The sequence below is a fragment of the Mesoplodon densirostris genome, chromosome 3 (genome assembly GCF_025265405.1).
Source record: "Mesoplodon densirostris isolate mMesDen1 chromosome 3, mMesDen1 primary haplotype, whole genome shotgun sequence".
NCBI lineage: Eukaryota > Metazoa > Chordata > Mammalia > Artiodactyla > Ziphiidae > Mesoplodon > Mesoplodon densirostris.
The window spans coordinates 37,650,894-37,674,307 of record NC_082663.1 but is presented as its reverse complement, the minus strand read 5'-3'; positions in this window follow the sequence as shown (position 1 = coordinate 37,674,307).

Sequence of the window (23,414 nt, the reverse complement as noted above, 5' to 3'; positions counted from 1 at the left end):
CTTACTGGACTTCACAGCAACACTTATTTGAAAACTCCTTTTCTTGCCCATAAGTTTTCCTCATATACAGCTACTACTTTCATGCTAGTTTCTAAGAAAGGAAGGAAGGAATGAAGAAAAGGAGGGAGGGAGGAAGAAAGGAAGGAAGGAAAGAAGGAAGGAAGGAAGGAATGGAGGAAGGGAGGGAGGAGGAAAGAAAGAAAGAAGGAAGGAAGGAAGGAAGGAAGGAAATGTGAGAGAAAGAAAAAAATAGAGAGAAATTCTCTAAGTCTTGATCAGCCTTCTTTTCTACCTTCTCTTTCTCTTTCTGCTATGTAGGTAGCTCCTAAAAGGGAGGGGAAGGGAAAAAACTCAGTTCATAAGGCCAGAATCTTCTTTAGTTGTCAGCAGTAGAGAGGACTGTGGACAAATTTAAGTTAAACATTGTTGACTAAAGCTTTTTATAAGAATCCTTCCATATATTCTTGTCATCTAACCAAACTTTACCTAAACCACTTGTTCTCAAACTTGGCTGTGAATTTGAGACACTAAAGGGGCTTTCATTTTTCCCTCACTACTGAAGGATAATATTTTTTATATTATATATTCATATTAATTTAAGAATGCAATATATAGTCACACAAATATAAACACACATTTGTTTTGTTCAGATATATTTGATACACACTATTATGTAAGTTACAGGTGTATAAAATAGTGATCCACAATTTCTAAAGGTGATATTCCATTTATAATTATAATAAAATATTGGTTATATTCCCTAGGTTATACAGTACATTCTTGTAGCTTATTTTATTTATTTATTTTATACATAATAGTATAAATTTTTTTTTAAAAAAAATTTAACATCTTTACTGGAGTATAATTGCTTTACATTGCTGTGTTAGTTTCTGCTTTATAACAAAGTGAATCAGCTATACATATACATATAACCCCATATCTCCTCCCTCTTGTGTCTCCCTCCCACCATCCCTATCCCACCCCTCTAGGTGGTCACAAAGCACCAAGCTGATCTCCCTGTGCTTGCAGCTGCTTCCCACTAGCTATCTCTTTTAAATTTGGTAGTATATATAAGTCCATGCCATTCTCGCACTTCACACCAGCTTACACTGCCCATTCCCTGTGTCCTTAAGTCCATTCTCTATATCTGCATCGTTATTCCTGTCCTGCCCCTAGGTTCTTCAGAGTCAATTATATTTCTTTTTAAATTCCATATATATGTGTTAGCATACAGTATTTGTTTTTCTCTTTCTAACTTACTTCACTCTGTATGACACACTCTAGGTCCATCCACCTCACTACAAATAACTCAATTTCATTTCCTTTCATGGCTGAGTAATACTCCATTGTATAAATGTGCCACATCTTCTTTATCCATTCATCTGTCAATGGACACTTAGGTTGCTTCCATGTCCTGGTTATTGTAAATAGAGTTGCAATGAAGAGTGTGGTACATGAATCTTTTTTTTTTTTTTTTTTTTTTTTGCAGTACGCAGGCTTTCTCACTGTTGTGGCCTCTCCCATTTTGGAGGACAGGCTCCAGACGCGCAGGCTCAGTGGCCGTGGCTCACGGGCCTAGCCGCTCTGTGGCATGTGGGATCTTCCTGGACCGGGGCATGAACCCATGTCCCCTGCATCGGCAGGCAGACTCTCAACCACTGTGTCACCAGGGAAGCACCAATGACTCTTTGTGAATTATGGTTTTCTTAGGGTATATGCCCATAGTGGCATTGCTGGGTCATATGGTAGTTCAATTTTTAGTTTTTTAAAGAACCTCCATACTGTTCTCCATAGTGGCTGTATCCATTTACATTCCCAACAACAGTGCAACAGGGCTCTCTTTCCTCCACACCCTCTCCAGCATTTATTGTTTGTAGATTTTTTGATGATGGCCATTCTGACTGGTGTGAGGTGATACCTCATTGTAGTTTTGATTTGCATTTCTCTAATGATTAGTGATGTTGAGCATTCCTTCATGTGTTTGTTGGCAATCTGATATCTTCTTTGGATAAATGTCTATTTAGGTGTTCTGCCCATTTTTGGATTGTTTGTTTTTTTGATATTGAGCTGCATGAGCTGCTTGTAAATTTTGGAGAATAATCCTTTGTCAGTTGCTTCATTTGCAAATATTTTCTCCCATTCTGAGGCTTGCCTTTTCGTCTTGCTTATGGTTTCCTTTGCTGTGAAAAAGCTTTTAAGTTTCATTAGGTCCCATTTGTTTATTTTTGGTTTTATTTCCATTTCTCTCATAGGTGGGTCAAAAAGGATCTTGCTGTGATTTATGTCAGAGTGTTCTGCCTATGTTTTCCTCTAAGAGTTTGATAGTGCCTGGCCTTACATTTAGGTCTTTAATCCATTTTGAGTTTATTTTTGTGTATGGTGTAGGGAGTGTTCTAATTTCATTCTTTTACATGTAGTTGTCCAGTTTTCCCAGCACCACTTATTGAAGAGGCTGTCTTTTCTCCATTGTATATTCTTGCCTCCTTTATCAAAAATAAGGTGACCATATGTGCATGGGTTTATCTCTGGGCTTTCTATCCTGTTCCATTGATCTATATTTCTGGTTTTGTGCCAGCATCATATTGTCTTGGTTAGTGTAGCTTTGTAGTATAGTCTGAGGTCTGTGAGCCTGATTCCTCCAGCTCCATTTTTCTTTCTCAAGAATGCTTTGGCTGTTTGGGGTCATTTGTGTTTCCATATAAATTGTGAAATTTTTTGTTCTGGTTCTGTGAAAAATTGCACTGCTAGTTTGATAGGGATTGCATTGAATTTGTAGATTGCTTTGGGTAGTAGAGTCATATTTCACAGTGTGATTCTTCCAATCCAAGAACATGGTATATCTCTACATCTGTTTGTATCATCATTAATTTCTTTCATCAGTGTCTTACATTTTTCTGTATACAGGTCTTTTGTCACCTTAGGTAGGTTTATTCCTAGGTATTTTATTTTTTTTGTTGCAATGGTAAATGGGAGTATTTCCTTAATTTCTATTTCAGATTTTCATCTTTAGTGCATAGGAATGCAAGAGATTTCTGTTCATTAATTTTGTATCCTGCTACTTTACCAACTTCATTGATTAGCTCTAGTAGTTTTCTGGTAGAGTCTTTAGGATTCTCTAGGTATAGTTTCATGTCATCTGCAAACAGTGACAGCTTTACTTCTTCTTTTCCAGTTTAGATTCCTTTTATTTCTTTTTCTTCTCTGATTGCTGTGTCTAAAACTTCCAAAACTATGTTGAATAATGGTGATGAGAGTGGACAACCTTGTCTTGTTCCTGATCTTAGTGGACATGGTTTCAGTTTTTCACCATGCAGAATGATGTTGGCTGTGGGTTTGTCATATATGGCCTTTATTATGTTGAGGTATGTTCCCTCTATGCCTACTTTCTGCAGGGATTTTTTCATAAATGGGTGTTGAATTTTGTCGAAAGTTTTTCTGCATCTATTGAGATGATCAGATGGCTTTTATCCTTCAATTTGTTAATATGGTGTATCACATTGATTGTTTTGCATATACTGAAGAATCCTTGTATTCCTGGGATAAACCCATTTGATCATGGTGTATGATCCTTTTAATATGCTGGCAGATTCTCTTTGTTAGTATTTTGTTTAGGATTTTTGCATCTATGTTCATCAGTGATATTGGCCTGGAGTTTTCTTTCTTTGTGACATCTTTGACTAGTTTTAGTATCAGGGTGATGGTGGCCTTGTATAATGAGTTTGAGAGTGTTCCTCTCTCTGCTATATTTTGGAAGAGTTTGAGAAGGATAGGTGTTAGCTCTTCTCTAAATGTTTGGTAGAATTTGCCTGTGAATCCATCTGGTCTTGGGCTTTTGTTTGTTGGAAGATTTTTCATCACAGTCTCAATTTCAGTGCTTGTGATCAGTCTTTATATTTTCTATTTCTTCCTGGCTCAGTCTAGGAAGCTTGTGCTATTCTAAGAATTTGTCCGTTTCTTCCCGTTTGTCCATTTTATTGGCCTGTAGTTGCTTGTAGTAATCTCTCCTGATCCTTTGTATTTCTGCATTGTCAATTGTTACTTCTCCTTTGTCATTTGTAATTTTATTGATTTGAATCCTCTCCCTGCTTTCCTTCTTGAGTCTGGCTATTGGTTTATCAATTTCGTTTATCTCCTCAAAGAACCAGCTTTTAGTTTTATTGATCTTTTCCATTGGTTTCTTTATTTCTATTTCATTCTTTCTGTTCTGATCTTTATGATTTCTTTCCTTCTGCTAACTTTGGGATTTTTTTGTTCTTTCTCTAACTGGTTTAGGTGTAAGGTCAGTTTGTTTATTTGAGATGTTTCTTGAGGTAGTATTGTATTGCTACAAACTTCCCTCTTAGAACTGCTTTTGCTGCATCCCATAGGTTTTGAATCATTGTGTTTTCTTTGTCATTTTTTTCTAGGTATTTTTTGATTTCTTCAGTGATTTCTTGGTTATTTAGTAGTGTATTGTTTAGTCTTCATGTGCCTGTATTTTTTACAAATTTTTTCTGTAATTGATATCTAGTCTCACAGCAATGTGGTCAGAAAAGATACTTGATACTATTTCAATTTTCTTAGATTTACCAAGGCTTGATTTGTGACCCAAGATATGATCTATCCTGGAGAATGTTCCATGAGTACTTAAGAAGAAAGTGTATTCTGTTGCTTTTGGATGGAATATCCTATAAATATCAATTAAGTCCATCTTGTTTAATGTATCTTTTAAAGCTTGTGTTTCCATATTTATTTTCATTTTGGATAATCTGTCCATTGGTGAAAGTGGGGTGTTAAAGTCCACTACTATGATTGTGTTACTGTTGATTTCTTCTTTTATGGCTGTTAGCATTTGCCTTATGTATTGAGGTGCTCCTATGTTTGGTGCATAAATATTTACAATTGTTATATCTTCTTCTTAGATTGATCCCTTGATCATTTTGTTGTGTCCTTCTTTGCCTCTTGTAACAGTCTTTATTTTAATGTCTATTTTGTCTGATACGAGAATTGCTACTCCAGCCTGAGGCACGCTGTGTATTCTCCCAGGGAAGTTGTCCCTGGGTCATGGGACTCTGGCAGTGGTGGGCTGCACAGGCTCCCATGAGGGGATGTGTAGATAGTGACCTGTGCTTGCACACAGGCTTCTTGGTAGCTTCAGCAGCAGCCTTAGCATCTCATTCCCGTCTCTGGTGTCCACGCTGATAGCCGCGGCTCACGCCCATATCTGAAGCTCGTTTAGGCGGTGTTCTGAATTCCCTCTCCTCTCCTCCAAGAGACAATGGTCTCTTGCCTCTTAGGCAGTTCCAGACTTTTTCCTGGACTGCCTCCCGGCTAGCTGTGGCGCACGAGCCCCTTTCAGGCTGTGTTTACACAGCCAACCCCAGTCCTCTCCCTGGGATCTGACCTCTGAAGCCCGAGCCTCAGCTCCCAGCCCCCATCCGTGCCAGCAGGTGAGCAGACAAGCCTCTCAGGCTGGTGAGTGCTGGTCAGTACCGATCCTCTCTGCGGGAATCTCTCCACTTTGACCTCTGCACCCCTGTCGCTGCACTCTCCTCCGTGGCTCCAAAGCTCCCCACTCTGCCACCCCTTGTCTCCATGTGAAGGGGCTTCCTAGTGTGTGGAAACTTTCCTCCTTCACATCTCCCTCCCTGTGGTGCAGGTCCTGTCCCTATTCTTTTGTCTCTGTTTTTTCTTTTTTCTTTTGTAATGCAAAATTTTAAAATATCCATCAGATTCAAAAGGGGCATACCACCAAGAAAAAAGTAAACATCACTGGTCTAGGTAAGTAGTATATCATTTCTTACTGATTGACTAAATTTAAACATCCACTTACTGCTCCAATGCAAAAAATAGGAGGTAACATTTGTAGTTAGAGGAAAACTACAAGTTGTCATCAATTACTTGTTTTTTTTCTTACAAATATCCAGTCTCCTATACTATATAGTAATCTCCTTCCCCTCTGCAGAAAGACTTAGGTGTCTTCTTTAGGATAACTCCCCCAGAACAATGAACCTCAAACTAGGTTCGCAACAAGATTATGGTGACCTACCACCATCCACAATTACAAACTGCCCAGAGGATTCTGTTACAAAGCATAGTAGTTTAGTCTGGTTTAGTGTTGAAGACCTAGCAGTTACTGATAAGCACTTGTTAATTGATTAAATGATTCTTCTCTAAACAGCTATAAATTTGACTCCACATTAGTTTTCTAATAGGTAAGAAAGTTTTCTTATTGCTTTTGTTTTGCCTTGCTTTGGCTTTTATTCCCTGTTAAGCAATTTGACTTTGGATTCAAATAGGATAACTTCCTTGCATTAATGGGATCATTATCCCTCAATTTTCTTTGACATATCTATTATAAAAAAGGCTTTAGAATGCCTGTATAAACATATGCTTTATAAATCCTCCAAAATTCTCATTAATTTATAGCATATTTACCTTTTTATGAAAGAAAAAATGATATACTCATGGTTATTCAGCATAAATCATAAGATTATCTATAATCTACTACTCCCAATGCTTCTTTCTATTTTTTCCGAGTAAGCAGTTACATCTCCATCATTAAACATTATTCAAATCATAACTGTACCCATATAAAATAATGTCAAATATGGGAGAAGACAAAGTCTAGATTCCAGCACCAATCATGAGTTAAGCTTATCCAGGGGGCACACATTTATGAGAGGGGAAAGGTGACATAACCTTAAATTTAGCCCTTAAGCAGAGTACAATATTTAGTGAGCCATTATTTTTCACAGTTCATCAAAATAAGTAGCTTTGCCTTATTTGCCTTATAGGGAACATATTATCCACCACATAAAAATCTTTTTTCCCTCCCCTCTTCTTTAAGCAAGAGTTGATGATTAAACATTGAATTTTAATTAGTATCAAAATATCCTCGTTCACTGAGACTAGAAGCTGTCATTTACTGTCATTTTGCTAGCTTCACGAAAACTTTTCTAACACTCTCTAACAAAATATATTGCTACTGCTTTGAATTTCATTCACCACATAACTTCCATTAACTACCAGCAACCAGACTTCTTTGTGATGTTTTGTACACCTGGTTTGCAGACGGGATGTAGTAACAGAAGCCAACACAGCACACCCAGACTGCAGTACAGGCCAGAATGTTGGCTACTCTCAACTAATTTTATGTGTCTGTGGAAAACAGAGCTTTGAATTTCAACCAGCTGAAGTTACTGTTTGCTGTTTCTCTATTCAACATTAACGTAGTTCTGTGCAAAGTCAGAAAAAGAAAATGATGTTGATAAAGACATCATTTAATTTCAGTCTTATTCCAATAACTATGAATTCATGTTGAAATTAAAACTACATGGATCAAAGCCTCCCAATTATTTGGAGCTTTGTCATTGATTTTGCATATGAACAGCATAATATCTGTCTAGTAATAATTTCATAGTAAACGCTGAGGGCTCCTCTGGAAAAAACAAACAAAAAATGCCTTAATATTCTGCATTCTTATTTACCATTACTGCCTGTATTAGCTCAGAGAGTTGAAACATCTCCTTAAAAGAAGCCTTAAAATGTCTTCCCTGCATGTGGCATGAGCTGCACATCTGTAACATGCCCAATAAATATTTGGGGGGCTTCCCTGGTGGTGCAGTGGTTGAGAGTCCACCTGCCGATTCAGGGGACATGGGTTCATGCCCCAGTCTGGGAAGATCCCACATGCCGTGGAGCGGCTGGGCCCATGAGCCATGGCTGCTGGGCCTGCACATCCGGAGCCTGTGCTCAGCAACAGGAGAGGCCACAACAGTGAGAGGTCCGTGTACTGCCAAAAAAAAATAAAATAAAAAATAAATTTAAAAAAAATTTTTTAATAAATAAATATTTGGAGAGAAAGAATGATGCCTTGTTTTTACTGTGAAATAAGACTCTCTTAATTCTTATTTCTCTCACATTAGCATGTTTTGCCATATTCAGGATAGGTTTTCTGACAAGGAACTAGCCACAGAAGCTGTCCTTGGGTCTTGCTTCTCTGGGATCTCTCTAGTAAGCCCTCCAGATGAAAGTGTCGACAAACTTTTTGCACACTATTCCAAGATAGGTCTTGTAGGATGAGTGGTGCAAGTTCTGCACAAGAGTGTGGGAAGAGTACTTTCACAGCTTTGACTTGGGGGTAACACTGGACTCAAGATACAGATGGAGCAAAGAGCATGGCATAATTCCTCAAAGATCTCCAGCACAGCTGAGTTAAAATTGATGACTACAGGCCCCTTTCAGGTACATTACAATAATCCTCACAACTTCAGCACTCCAAAATAAAATGCAAAAGGATATAGGAACTCTTGGTCTTCATATGCTATCTCTTGACCCCCATGGACCACAATTGAGGGAGGTCTAGGATCATGAAAACCATTCCAAAACTGCTTTTATAGCCACTGTGTGGCACTCCAAGGAACTATCAGAATCTTCCCATAATAACAACAGACCATTTGGTCCAGAGTTTTGTTACTTCCCATAATGTCATCAAGAAGAATGAAATAAGATTATTCAGGGAGATTGATTTCATGAGAGGGCTGGGGGACATGTAGAAATAGTTAAAACTTAAGAAAACCAAACATTTTAAATGTTTTCTGTCATAGATATGGCTACTTCATTTTGTGTGTGTGTGTATTTTGTTTCTTTGGGTTTTTTTGTTTGTTTTTGGTTTTTTTAATCTTTATTGTAGTATAACTGCTTTACAATGTTCTGTTAGTTTTTGCTGTATAACAAAGTGAATCAGCTATATGTATACATATATCTGCATATCCCCTCCCTCTTAAGCCTCCCTCCCACCCTCCCTATCCCACCCCTCTAGGTGGTCACAAAGCACCGAGCTGATCTCCCTGTGCTATGTGGCTGCTTCCCACTAGCTATCTATTTTACATTTGGTAGTGTATATATGCCCATGCCACTCTCTCACTTCGTCCCAGCTTCCTCTTCCCCCGTTGTGTCCTCAAGTCCGTTCTCTTCGTCTGCATCTTTATTCCTGCCCTACCACTAGGTTCATCAGTACCATTATTTTAGATTCCATATATATATATATGCATTAGCATATGGTACTTGTGGCTACTTAATTTTAAATTAAATAGTTTAGCTGAAAAAAGATTTAATACTCTATTTAAATTTTTTCTACCTAAAGAACAGATATAGAAGTAGAAAAGTTGCTTGACTATACAACAAAATGAAATGTATAGCATTTCCTCTAACATTGATTTTATCAATTAAGAAATAATTAGAATTTTTCTTCTAGAGAACAGACTTTGATAGAAATGTCAAAAGATTTTTGCTAACTTTATCTTTTAATCTTAGTTTTTGTGGCAATTATTCCCAGACCTTATTGTGGTTTCCTGCACAAAATGATACCCTTAAGCATAGCAGACTTACATTTACTACAGGCTCAAGACAATAAAAAGTCAGCAGCAGGAGAAAATATGCTTTATATGTTCAGTTAACTTTACACACAACTGGAAAATATTGGCAAGTGGCACTTAATTATGTTACTATAGTTTCTTTAATAGATCTCAAAAATTGCCAACCTTAACAGAGATTATTAATTTCTAGTTATTTAGAGATAGAATAACTATTTCTATTTTTAAAGCCTTCAAATAGGTCTCTGTATTTATGATTTTAAAATTTCTCCCCTATTCAATGTTGTAGCATGGTCACTCTATTTTTTAACTTACATTAACTTCAAATATAAAATGAAGGAATATTTATTTTATTTGAGATACATAAAAATATAAATAAACTAGACATGAGTAATTCTAATTTCTTTAGCAGGTTGATTTGGGCATTGTATTTGTTTAATATCATTCAGATCTGAGATCTTTCCACTGATGACAGAGTATTTACACATTAGTTATATATCGCAATCTAACAAATTACTTTAAAACTTGGCTGCTTAAAACAACAGACACTTATTTTCTTACACTTCTGTTGGTTAGAAATTTAGAGGTGGCTTCACTAAGTGATTCTGGCTCAGATTCTCCCGTGAGACTACAGGTAATAAGTCAGCCAGGGCTGCGGTCACCTGAACACTCAGCTGGAGCCAGAGTTCCAAGATGGCTCACTCCTTTGCCTACTGGCAAGAGGTCTCAGTTCCTCACTGGTTACTGGCAGAAAGCCTCAGGTTTTTGACATATGGGTTTTTCCATAGGGCTTCTTGAGTGTACTTATGACACGGCAGCTGGCTTTCCCCAAAGCAAGTCATATAAGAAAGCAAAAGGAAGCCCCGATGTCTTTTATCACTTAGCTTCAGAAGTTACATTCCATCATTTCCACAATATTCTATAGCTTACAAAAATTACCTCTATTTAACATGGGAGGGGACTATAACAGAGTGTGAATATAGGAGACAAAGATTATTGAGATGACCTACAACAATCTAGTCCAGCAAAGAAATAAAAAAAAAAAAAACACACACACAATACAAGAAAGAATCTCCATACACATGAAAGTTGAACTGCAAGGTCATAAACAGTAAAAATTTCACAGCATGACTAGTTAGCGCATTTTTAGTATTTAAATGTTTCTGGGAATACTGCACAAAAACTACTCATTCTTTAAATAAAGCCCAAATGCAAGTGACCAAAACCATGTGGAATGCTAGGACATGTACCTGCCTTTTATTCATTTATCTTAATTTCATTTCTCTTAAATCTTTCAATAATTGAAACTTATCATAATTGCTGCTTGGATTTCTTAATTCCTCTAAACACTCTAAACCCCCTCTAAACACTAAGAAGACACAGAATAGCATGTATAAGAGGGACCTCATAACATTTTGCAAAATAGAAATTAAATTCAAATGATAGAAACAATCAGTTGTTACCATTTGAATTGTAAGCTGACAGCGCTGTGGATAGACAACTAAAAGTAAGGTTTGTAAACCACAATCTGAGTTTGTACATATATAAATGAAACCTCTGCTAGAAATGCCATATGTGTACTCTAGGTGTAATAGAGACCATAAGGAGGTATAAACAAAAAGCATTTTTGCAGTTTCTCAGTCCTCTTAGATAACTGACTCATTGGTCCTACTTCTTTTTTTTTTTCCGGTACGCAGGGCTCTCACTGTTGTGGCCTCTCCCGTTGCGGAGCACAGGCTCCGGACGCGCAGGCTCAGAGGCCATGGCTCACGGGCCCAGCCGCTCCGCGGCATGTGGGATCTCCCCAGACCGGGGCACGAACCCGTATCCTCTGCATCGGCAGGCAGACTCTCAACCACTGCGCCACCAGGGAAGCCCGATCCTACTTCTTTTTTTGACAACAAATCTTCAAAGGAAATATCATGATTGGTTTTATTCTCCCAGGACTGACTTTCTGGTTACACTGAAGGATGTTTACTGTCAGAATGACTGTGACCCCTGATGAAATTAAATAGTGACTCCCAGCACCCAAGAAATGAGCGTGAGAAACGTATGAATGGTGAGGTCAAATACTTTATTAGCCTATGGTCTGCCCTTTGTGACAAAGGCCAGAAAGCAGCACATAGCCTTAAATTAGAGATAGACATCAAATTGAAGGGAAGCACAGTGAATCTAAGTGCAAAAATGGTAACTGAGCCCAGTAGAATGAAAAATGACTTAGAAGGGAATGAGCTGAATGTGAAGAGAAACAGCAACTTGGATAAGCTGAAGTTACATGGAACCATGAACATACTATATAACACTTCAGGTGGGGAAAATGAAAACAACAACAACAACAACAACAAGAGTGTAGGGGAAGAGGCAAAAAGAATTTCGTTGGCGTTTACATCCAGCACAGCAGCTACTGAGAAATATACTGCAGAACAGCAAGTACATGAAGAGAGATACTCTCATCCACACACAGACAGAGCTGAGTCAGAAGAAAGTCTTGGGGTTATAGCTGGCTAGAGAGTCAGGACTGAGGAATGGAGTTAGAGATAAATCCTGGCTTGTATTTAGGTAGTGCTCAGCCTCATCTAGAGGGACATCTTTCAGGTATGTGTTGGGTGCATGGGTAGGAGGAGGTTGGGGTGTAGGAGGCGGTTGGCTGGTAGAGAAGGAGCTGGGGGTAAAGTTTGGCCCCCAAGGAGCATCAGGCATCACAAATGGAGTAAAAGAGGTTGGAGAAGAGAGCCCAGGCAAGTTTTAAAAATTACACTCTTCTAGTTTTTATTCACATAGACACAATGACAGAGCTCCATTACCAAATTCACCTAATGGCACAGAGCAGCTTATCACAAGAAGATGACCCATGAATCAAGAAACCATGAATCAAACGTGAATTATCCATGACGAGAGACTATAGGATTCATAATGCCAAGGTGGCTTTACTGAAATCCTGAATTTGCAAAGTCCCAGATATGAAGTTACATTAATGAATATAGCATATTACCAGGCACTCTACAGATTCTACTGAGCTATCTTTTTACTTGTATTTCTTACTTTCCTATGACTTAAAAATTATGAGAAAAAAGTTAATGCTACCCTTGGGCAGTTTTAGTAGGCGGCTGAAAAAAATGTGAGTGGGGCTTAACCATGTAGTAATCAAGGATGTGGTTCAAAATATAAAGGTGGAATAAACTGAAGAGCCAAGTAGCTCTATAAATCTGTGGTTCTATTGACCACATAAGAGCACCAGTTTATATAAACAGTGCACTTTTAATCTTCTGAAGTACTTCCACATATTTTCCATATTCCATTTCATAGCCTTACAACAGTCCTGGTGTAAGTCGGGTAGGTGTATCTGTTCCTTTAGCTGGAGAAATAGACTCACAGAGGATAAATGATTTACATAAGCTGGTACGTGACAGAGCCATGGTATACAAGTCCCCTGATCCCAGTCTGATATTTGTCCCCCATAGACCAGAGCTTTAGGAACTTTAATATTTACAAATCACTGGGAATCTTGAACTATAGATTCTGATGTAGTAGGTCCAGAGTGGGTCCTAATACTGTGCACTTCTAGTAAGTTCCCAGGTGATATCAATGCTGCTAGTCTGTAGTTCTACACCAGAGTGCATCTAATTCAATAATCTCTTAATTAAATGGCTGTACATCAATTGTTTGTTTTTTTTTTAAACAGGGATTCACTCAGGCTTCAGTTCCCTGCCAGCCCACAGAATTATTCAAACAAGCCAGTAATATCCTCCTGTGGGAAATGAGCATTCCACCCGTGGATCCAACACAGCCTGCCTCTCACAGCTCCTGCTTGTTCCCTGTTCCTGAGTGCAACTCCTGACTGGCAGTGCCTGGCATGTGGTGTCTTCCTCTGGGCTGTGAGTACAGGTGACTAATAAACTGCTGTCAATCACTAAATCAACCAATCAGTCAGGGATTCAACAGCCTTAGCCCAGAGGATTTAGCAGGTCTGACACAGAGCCCTGACATGGGGATTTTTTGTAAAGTTCCACATGTGACTTTGATTCATAATCATGGCTTAGATCTTTTGCACACTAAGAAGTCACAGCACCTGTAATGTACATTTTTAAAATTTAAAGTGAGTCTTTTCATTGCTTTATACTGACTCTAGTTCCATCCTAATAAGCAAGAGAACTGTTTAATACGTTTATAGAATATTGAACTTTACTTCTTTCTGATTTCTCCCTCCCATCTTTTGATCTTTTGTTTCCCTAGTTCCCAAAGTACAAAATATCATAGCACTCTATAATGTCACAAGATGTCAGTTTCACTCATTTTTGTTTAAAATAACATCACTTACAAATTTCAATCCCCATTTTCTTTGATCTTTTAAGATGTCTATGCTTGGAGAATTTATTGTCAGGTGTAATCTTCATTATAAGGCACATTTTAGAGGTCTTTACAGAGATAAGGAGGAAGTGTTCAAGAAATAAAAATTGTTTCAAGAATTACATTTTGGAAGAGGAAAAAAAACTAACATCTGAATGACAAAGAGTTGGCAACCTACTGCCACAATTAAGCTTCCGAAGTGAGCACATGGCAAAGACAGGTTGAGATAAGAGCAGGAACTGATAGAAGGCGTGAAGGATGATGTGCCACGCTGGTCTTGCATGTGATCTTTGGAACTTTGATAATCCAGCAAGTGATCTTCCAGGTTTTACACTCTGAGGGGAAGGTTAAGAGCAGTCTAAAGATGCAGTTTTCTTTGTAAGGATGACCTTGGCTTTCAAATCGCTAAACTCAGCTGTAGCCCATGTTTACTCCTCAGATTAAAGCAAACAAAGGTGGTGGCCACAGGGTGTAGGATTCTAGAATAACAGCCCAAGGTTCTTCTCACCCCAAAACCCCCCAACCACAATCTCAATATCTTCATGTTATTGCTTTTGGGTCCTTATGAGATAATGTCCCTAGAGCAGAAATCAGTTCTCAGTTTACACTATTCTTTATGTCTGTAAGATTTTCACAGCACAGCCTAACCAAAAGAAATATTAATAGTTCTATTTATTAAGCAGTTAGGTCCAAACAATTTTTAAGTACTTATATCCCAACAATTCAGTGACTGCTGAGCACAGCACAACTTCTCAAACCTTAGAATCAGTGGGACACTGCAACCTTCATTTTGTGTTCTGAAATGATTTTCACATGGTCCTTGCTTTTTATCACAGAAAACCTAGCTTCACAAAAATATGACATGAACCAATGGAACACAGCAATCTAATGTTCAAACTGTTAACTCATGTAGAGTCCAAAATTGATTACTGTATTTCCCTTGAAATTTAAAAATATTTAGTTATGTCCCTATACATCTTCTATAGCACCCCGCAATGTCTTAGCACAAAATTTGGGGATGATGGCACCCAAATCTGAAGTCCAAGACTCACATTTCTGGTCATAGCTGTTGAGCTTTTTGGCCATGACTTATGGGTGAAGTCTCTTAATTACTCTAAGGTAAGCTTCAGTTTCTTCATGTTAAAATAGAAACAATTTTCAGTGTTCTAAGAGGGAACACAAACAAAAGTACTTTGTATGTAGAAATGCTAAAGCAACCAAAAGTACTTTGTATGCAGAAATGCTAAAGATGTAGAGTGTTCTCTTAAAAGTGAGTTGGTCAAATGTAGTGAATTTTAAACTCTTACTTTCTTGAATATAGAATCCCTTCTTCAAATAAAACATCCCTAAGATACAAAACACACATTTTAAAAACATAGATATCCCATTGAAAAAGGCATGCTGATCATTTTCCTCAGACCCTTTCCTCATTCTCTTCATGCACTGCTCTGTTTTCCAAGGGGGATAGACACCCATTAAGTTTCCTAGACCTTCTTGAAAATTGGTTTCCCACTGAGTTCATTTTATAGGCTACTGGAGGGAGAATCCAAGGTATTCCCCCAACTCTGTCTCGCAGGAGCATCTTCAGTAGTCCTGTTTTCAGGACCCCACGAAAAGGCCCCTTCTGCAAAGTTCTCACTTCTATCACATGGTCTCAGCTCTCCTTCCAAATCCCCTCCAGCCCTGTGAGTAATGGTGGATTCCTGCAGTTGCCTACCTTGGAGTTGTCTCAAATTTCCTGAGTTGCTTTTCTTACCTGTAGATAATTTTCTGTATTACATTTTCTACATCAAATGTCTTGCTGTTGGTCTTATTCTCATGACTGGTCTCTGGCTGATACTAAGGTATGAACAGCCCAGAGACTATGTGCCTCTTGGCCTTAGGTTTCCTGACATGGTCTTTTTTTTTTTTTTTTTTTATTGGAGAATAGTTGCTTTACAATGTTGTGTTAGTTTCTACTGTACAGCAAACTGAATCAGCTATACATATACATATATCCCCTCTTTTCTGGATTTCTTCCCATTAGGTCACACAGAGCATTGAGTATACTTCCCTGTGCTATACAGTAAGTTCTCATTGGCTATTTATTTCAAACATAGTATCAATAGTGTATATGTGTCAATCCCAATCTCCCAATTCATCCCACACTCCCTTACCCCTTGGTAACCATATGTTTGTTCTCTATGTCTGTGTCTCTATTTCTGCTTTGCAAATAAGATCCTCTATGCCAATTTTTTCAGATTCCACATGTATGCTTTAATATATGATATTTGCTTTTCTCTTTCTGACTTACTTCACTCTGTATGATAGTCTCTAGGTCCATCCACATCTCTACAAATGACCGAATTTTGTTCTTTTTATGGCTGAGTAATATTCCACTGTGTATATATATACCACATCTTCTTTATCCATTCATCTGTCGATGGGCATTTAGGTTGTTTCCATGTCCTGGCTACTGTAAATTGTGCTGCAATGATCACTGTGGTACATGACTCTTTTTGAATTATGGTTTTCTCTGAGTATATGCCCATAGTGGGGTTGCTGGGTCATATGGTATTTCTTAGTTTTTTAAGGAACCTCCATACTGTTCTCTATAGTGGCTGTATCAATTTACATTCCCACCAACAGTGCAAGAGGGTTCCCTTTTCTCCACACCCTCTCCAGCACTTATTGTTTGTAGATTTTTTGATGATGGTCATTCTGACTGGTGTCAGGTGATACCTCATTGTAGTTTTGATTTGCATTTCTCGAATGATTAGTGATGCTGAGCATCCTTTCATGTGTTTGTTGACAATCTGTATATCTTCTTTGGAGAAATGTCTCTTTAGCTCTTCTGCCCATTTTTGGATTGGATTGTTTGCTTTTCTTGATTTTGAGCTGCATGTGCTGTCTGTGTATCTTGGAGATTAATCCTTTGTCAGTTGCTTCATTTGCAAATATTTTCTCCCATTCTGAGGGTTGTCATTTCATCTTGTTTATGGTTTCCTTTGCTGTGCAGGAGCTTTTAAGTTTCATTAGGTCACATTGGTTTATTTTTGTTTTTATTCTCATTATTCTAGGATGTGGGTTAAAAAAGATCTTGGTGTGATTTATGTCAGAGTGTTCTGCCTATATTTTCCTCTAAGAGTTTTATGGTGTCTGGCCTTACATTTATGTCTTTAATCCATTTTGAGTTTATTTTTTGTATGGCATTAGGGAGTGTTCTAATTTCATTCTTTTATATGTAGCTGTCCAGTTTTCCCAGCACCACTTGAAGAGGCTGTCTTTGCTCCATTGTATATTCTGGCCTCCTTTGTCATAGATTAGGTGCCCATACATGTGTGGGTTTACCTCCAGGCTTTCCATCCTGTTCCATTGATCTATATTTCTGCTTTTGTGCCTGTACCATACTGTCTTGATTACTGTAACCCTGTAGTATAGTCTCAAGTCAGGGACCTTGATTCCTCCAGCTCCATTTTTTTTTTTTCTCAAGACTGCTTTTGCTCTTTGAGGTCTTCTGTGTTTCCATACAAATTGTAAAATTTTTTGTTTTAGTCCTGTGAAAATGCCATTGGTAATTTGATTGGCATTGAATCTGTAGATTGCTTTGGGTAGTACAGTCATTTTCACAATATTGATTCTTCCAATCCAAGGACATGGTATATCTCTCCATCTATTTGTGTCATCTTTGATTTCTTCCATCAGTATCTTACAGTTTTCTTCGTACAGGTCTTTTGCTTCCTTAAAAGGACCAAACACCACGATCAAGTGGGATTTATCCCAGGGAGCAAGGGTTCTTCAATATATGCAAATCAATCAATGTGATCTACCATATTAACAAATTGAAAAACAAAAACCATATGATCATCTCAATAAATGCAGAAAAAACTTCTGACCAAATCCAACACCCATTTATGATAAAAACTCTCTAGAAAGTGGGCATAGAGGGAACCTACCTCAACATAATAAAGGCTATATATGACAAACCCATAGCAAACATTATTCTCAATGGTGAAAAACCAAAAGCATTTCCTCTAAAATCAAGAAGAAGACAAGAATGCCCAGTCTTGCTACCATTATTCAACATAGTTTTGGAAGTCCTAGCCATGGCAATCAGAGAAGAAAAAGAAATAAAAGGAATGCAAACTGGCAAAAAAGAAGTAAAACTATCACTGTTTGCAGATGACATGATACTATACATAGAAAATCCTAAAGATGCCACCAGAAAACTGCTAGACCTAATAAATGAATTTAGTAAAGTTGCAGGATACAAAATTAATACACAGAAATCTCTTGCATTCCTATACACTAACAACAAAAGATCAGAAAGAGAAATTAAGGAAACAATCCCATTTACCACTGCAAAAAATAAAATAAGATACCTAGGAATAAACCTACCTAAGGAGGCAACTGACATGGTCTTCTTCAGGCACATCTGAAAAACATCTTAAGGCTCATTCCTTACTCTATCACTAAACAGCTGTGTAATCTTGGCCAAGCCATGGAACATCTCTGAGCCCCGCTCCTCACTATGTAAGGATCATACTATCTTGACTTCTTATAGTAAATGAAAAATATTTGGGGATGATTTAAAATGTGAGACTGACCTTTTATTACATCCCTAGCCTTTGTGTATTTGTATGAAGAGTTTATATTTAAATATAAAAATGGTGTTGATTTCCCAGGAACCCCCAAAATATACCTTGTCTTCTCCCCCATAACCTAAACCTAGCTTTGAAGGAAATTCTTAACTATTCTTTTATTTATTTTTTTGTTTTTTTGGTTTTTTTTCAGTATGCGGGCCTCTCACTGTTGTGGCCTCTCCCGTTGCAGAGCACAGGCTCCGGACGCGCAGGCCCAGCGGCCACAGCTCACGGGCCCAGCTGCTCTGCAGCATGTGGTATCCTCCTGGACCGGGGCACGAACCCGTGTCACCTGCATCGGCAGGCGGACTCTCAACCACTGCGCCACCAGGGAAGCCCTGAACTATTCTTTTAAACAGTAAGATTGAATAAGGATTAATGAACTTCTATCAACTGTGGCAAATTATAACAGATCTTGGCTACAGCTACTGATTCATGTTACTATTCTGATCTTAGTGTTTATGCCCAAAAACCCACACTGGTATTGTGCTCATTCCTTCTTGTACTGTGGTTTCAGCGTGGTTTTAGGCACTCCTAATGCAAATTTTAGGTTCATGTACTTAGACATAATTACCTTTGGTTGCAAGGAGGATGCATACATGACAGAGGATAGAATTAGACAATTATGGTTTGAGAATTGCTGCTCCAAACAGAAAAGTTGAATTGTATATGTTTGTAAATAATTGTGGCTTAGTGTGTATTGTTGGCTTTGTTTTTCCTCAAAAAAAAAAAATTTCTTAAGTTTCACTTTCTGGGGGTTTCCCTGGTGGTGCAGTGGTTGAGAATCTGCCTGCCAATGCAGAGGACACGGGTTCGAGTCCTGGTCCGGGAAGATCCCACATGCCGCGGAGCAGATAAGCCCGTGTGCCACAACTACTGAGCCTGCACTCCAGAGCCCGCGAGTCACAACTTCTGAGCCCGCATGCCACAACTACTGAAGCCCGCACACCTAGAGCCCGTGCTCTGCAATGAGAGAAGCCACTTCAATAAGAAGCCCGTGCACTGCAACCAAGAGTAGTCCCCGCTCGCCACAACTAGAGAAAGCCTGTACACAGCAATGAAGACCCAACGCAGCCAAAAATAAATTAAAAAAAAAAAAGTTTCACTTTCTGGTTTGCTGTAACATCAACTCTGTCTGGTAGAAAGAAGACATTTGGATCAGTGTCACTACCGCACAGTCTGATTCATGACTGAGAGTACTGACTAAGCAATCTATAGCAATATTGAATATATTGTGTTGTGATTGCCTCTTTACTTATCAGCCTGGCCCATAGGCTATTATAAACTTGAAAGGCAGCAGGACTGAGTCTTTTTCCACATGCATTTCCAATGCCAGAACAGTTGCCTGGTACACGGTAGTTTTCAAGACAAATGAGATGAATTAATGAATGAAAGGCTGGATTAAGACCAACTGAAGCCCTCAGCCTAGTCTAACAATTGTGCCCCCTCAGTCCTTCCACTGCTCAAAATAAAGAGCTTAAAGATCATTTACACAAATCAGCTGGTGAGTTGAATACTACCCAGACTCACCAGCTATGTTTATATTGGATATAAGTGAAAGTCTCAAGCAATGAGATGGAAAAAAATGTGATATCTGACAACAGCTTCAAACCAAACTTTTAAACTTAAGTCACTCATCATGACAAAGAAAATGTTTAATAATACAGATTAAAGCAAAACATGGCAATAACCCCCAAAATTGGACTAAAGTCAAGGAAGGCAGTGAAATAGTTAAAGAAAAGATAGCTGGGGTGGAGAGAAACTTGTAGTACTCACCTTTCCTTGCTACACCTCCTTACTTTGCTGAATGGTTAATCCAGGGTTGAATGAATGGCAGAAAATGCAGACCTGACTAATGTTTGAGAAAGTCTCCTTTACATGTTCCCCCATCTGATTCTCCTAAAATACCTTAAGCCTCAGTTCACAGTTCCATTTCATGACTCTTCTTTCTTCATATGTCTATCCCCCTTTCCCAATCCTATGACATCGCTCCTGACTAGGACTTTTCCTATTCTAGCCTTTTGCACTCTGCACTCCCACCACCCAAGACTTGGTCTCTCAGACTTGGTCCTCTAGTTGTCTAGTCAACCATTTTGCTGCTTGATGTGCACAGCATTTTGTGAAAAGCATGATAAACCTACAATATATTTAAAAATAACAACTTCCCTATTTTGAAAAAAGTTATCTAGTTTGGTGACCAAGCACACATGCATAAATATATTCTAGGTCTCAGTCTCCTCATTATTATAACAACAGTAAAGAGTAGGTCTTTCTTGCTCTGTTATTCTTTGAATAAAAGACTTAGAAATAAACAAATCACCAAGTCCCCATTGATATAGTACTTGCAAATTGATATATAGATGGAAAGTTTTAAGGGATACAAAGTCTAGCCAGAAACATAGTTAAATGGGTTAGACAGACTTCTGAGAAGAAGGTACATTTTGAATAATACTGGATGACTATGATTTTAGGAATGGAAAGCCTTTATGAAGTCTTTCCTCCCACATCCCCATTATCCAGTTCTATCAGATCTTAATATTATTGCATACTTTTCTCAAATATTTTATTTTTAAGAAACAATGGTGGTTTCTAGGATCTTGATTCTATTCTCCTTCCTCCTTCTCCACTGGATAAATTAACTGGGAAAAGAATTAATTAATTAAGGTATAGGCATACTGTGGAATACTCTCCAATAGTTACAAGAAATAAACTAAATATCAACCTGAATAAATTTTTTAAATATAATGAACAGTTAGGTTGATTCCAGTTGTTCACCACTACAACCATTGTTCAATAAACGGTCATGTGCACATTTCCTTATACACAGGTACAAGAGTTTCTCAAGAGCATATGTTCAGAAGGGAAACTTGTGCATTTTAAAAGATATGCATATTTTCAGCTTACCAAATATGTTAAAATCTCTCCAAGTGGTTTTTGGCCAATTAGTAGCATATAAAAGTTTTCATTTCTCCACATCCTAAGTGACATTTGGTAATATAAGAATTTCAATTTTTGACAATCGAATAGTTGTAGAATGGTATCTCTCTTTTATTTTTATATACATTCTCTGATTATTTGTGAAGTAGTACATTAGTTTCTAAGTTTATTGGTTGTTCTATGGATTGCCTATTATATCCTTTTCATATTTTTCAGTTGTTTTTTTATGTTGATTTGTAGGACGTAGTTATATATCATAAGTAATAATATCTTGCTGGCTATATGTATTTAAAATAACTTGGTTTATTAGGTCTATGGTTGTTTAGAATTTGTTCTATTGGGTATAGTCAAATTGGACTATTTTTACATTATGGTTTGGGAGTTTTGTATCTTCTATAAGAAATCCTCTCCTGTATTTGGTTCTAATTAAAAGTTAAATTAAAAGTTAAAAAATAGATCTTTAATCTACCTACAGCTTCCTTTGTATGGTGTGACATAGGAATCTAATTTGTTTTTCTATATGAAAAAACAATTTTCACAACACTGTATTTATTGACATTGCTTTATATTCTGCCTCTAATCTATTCCTAAAAGTAATCTTTCTAGAAAACTGAAGTACATTCTAAAGGAGATATCCTCTCTTTTCAGCTATGTTTTAGACAGAAGTAGCTAGAGGAATTTAATGTATTACTGTCTGTGTGTATATTCCAGAGGCAATGAACTACCTGAAATCTTATTTTAAAATTATGAGATAGTACTGGACTGGAGGGCAAAGGGGGAAGAAAATGTATTAAAGATGCTGGGGTCCCTTAGGCATAACTCAGCTACAGAGGTCATCCCCAGCCACATCCTACGACCTAGGAGCATCATACTGGGGCATAACCAGAGTCTCTCACTTGTGCCATGAGTAGACCTTGGGCTTCTAGTGACTCTCTGAAATGTGTCCCTAGGACCTCATCTTTACCCTGCACTTATCTTTGGCCCACAATCCAGCAGTCCATGAGAATCTCCAGATCAGCACTTTTCTGGGAGTAACATCAGAGAGACATGTTAAAGGTGTTTCAGTGTTCAGCCATCTTCAGGGTGACATAGCCCGCTATCAGCTCACTGCCCTAAGGTTGGCAGCTCACTGTGATGTTTCGCTGAAGGAAGCTGACCACATACTGAATGGAGTGCTTTCCTCTGGGAAACATTGGATCATCTATCAGGGAAAGAGAAATGACAGTACAAACTACTCACCAATCTGTCTCCAGCAAGCGTCTCTGAGGAAGCCAGTGGACAGGAAACAGATGGGCATTACTGAATTATCTCAGATAATAAAGGAGGGGCTGTTAATATAATCAGAGGAGCCTGAAAAATTGCTGTTTAAAAAAACAAAAATTCTGAGCTCAGGTAATAAAGAGACATATGAAAGCAGTAATCCCTGGGTTCTTTTTTTCACTTTAACACTCCTATAATTTAAAAAATTTTTAATGGATTTTTATTTTCAAGACGTGGAAGAACAAAGGTCCTCCTAAGCTGAGAGCAAATGCTTCCAGTGTTTGCCTGAAGTCATTCCTTTTATTGGAGGAGTTACAGCCCCTCAAGAAGAATGGGTTTATAATGGAAAGAATGAGACATCATCAACCATAATGAAGCTCAGAAAATAAATAATAAAAACCCTGTTAATGCCTGACACTTTATGTTTCTAAGGAAAACCCCTGCCTTTTAGCTAAAATGAGATAGTTGCTTAGGAAATGGATAAACCCCAGGCTGACCTGCTCACAGTGGTCTGTTCCCTTCAGAATATTCCTCAAAGACAAAGCTTTTTATGAGAAAGACAAGCATATATTTAACATGATTCTTTTACTTTACCTTATTACCCTTCAGGGAAAATAGTTCCTTGATGTATGTTAGATTTCCCTTACTTTCAATCTCCCAGATAAATGCAGCAGAAACCCTTTCAGCAAAGTCTCCATTGAAAAGAGGAACGTGTTTTTTTCAGCTGAACCCTACAATGTTTCAATGCAGGAAGAGGAAACAACGTAATTCCCAGGGCCCCGTTCTTCCTGGGGTAAATGGAGTTTCTGCATGTAGATTCCTCCATAAGTGAGTGTATGAGTTCTTGGGGCAACGGTACTCTTTAGAACAGTATATGGAAATAAGTACTCAA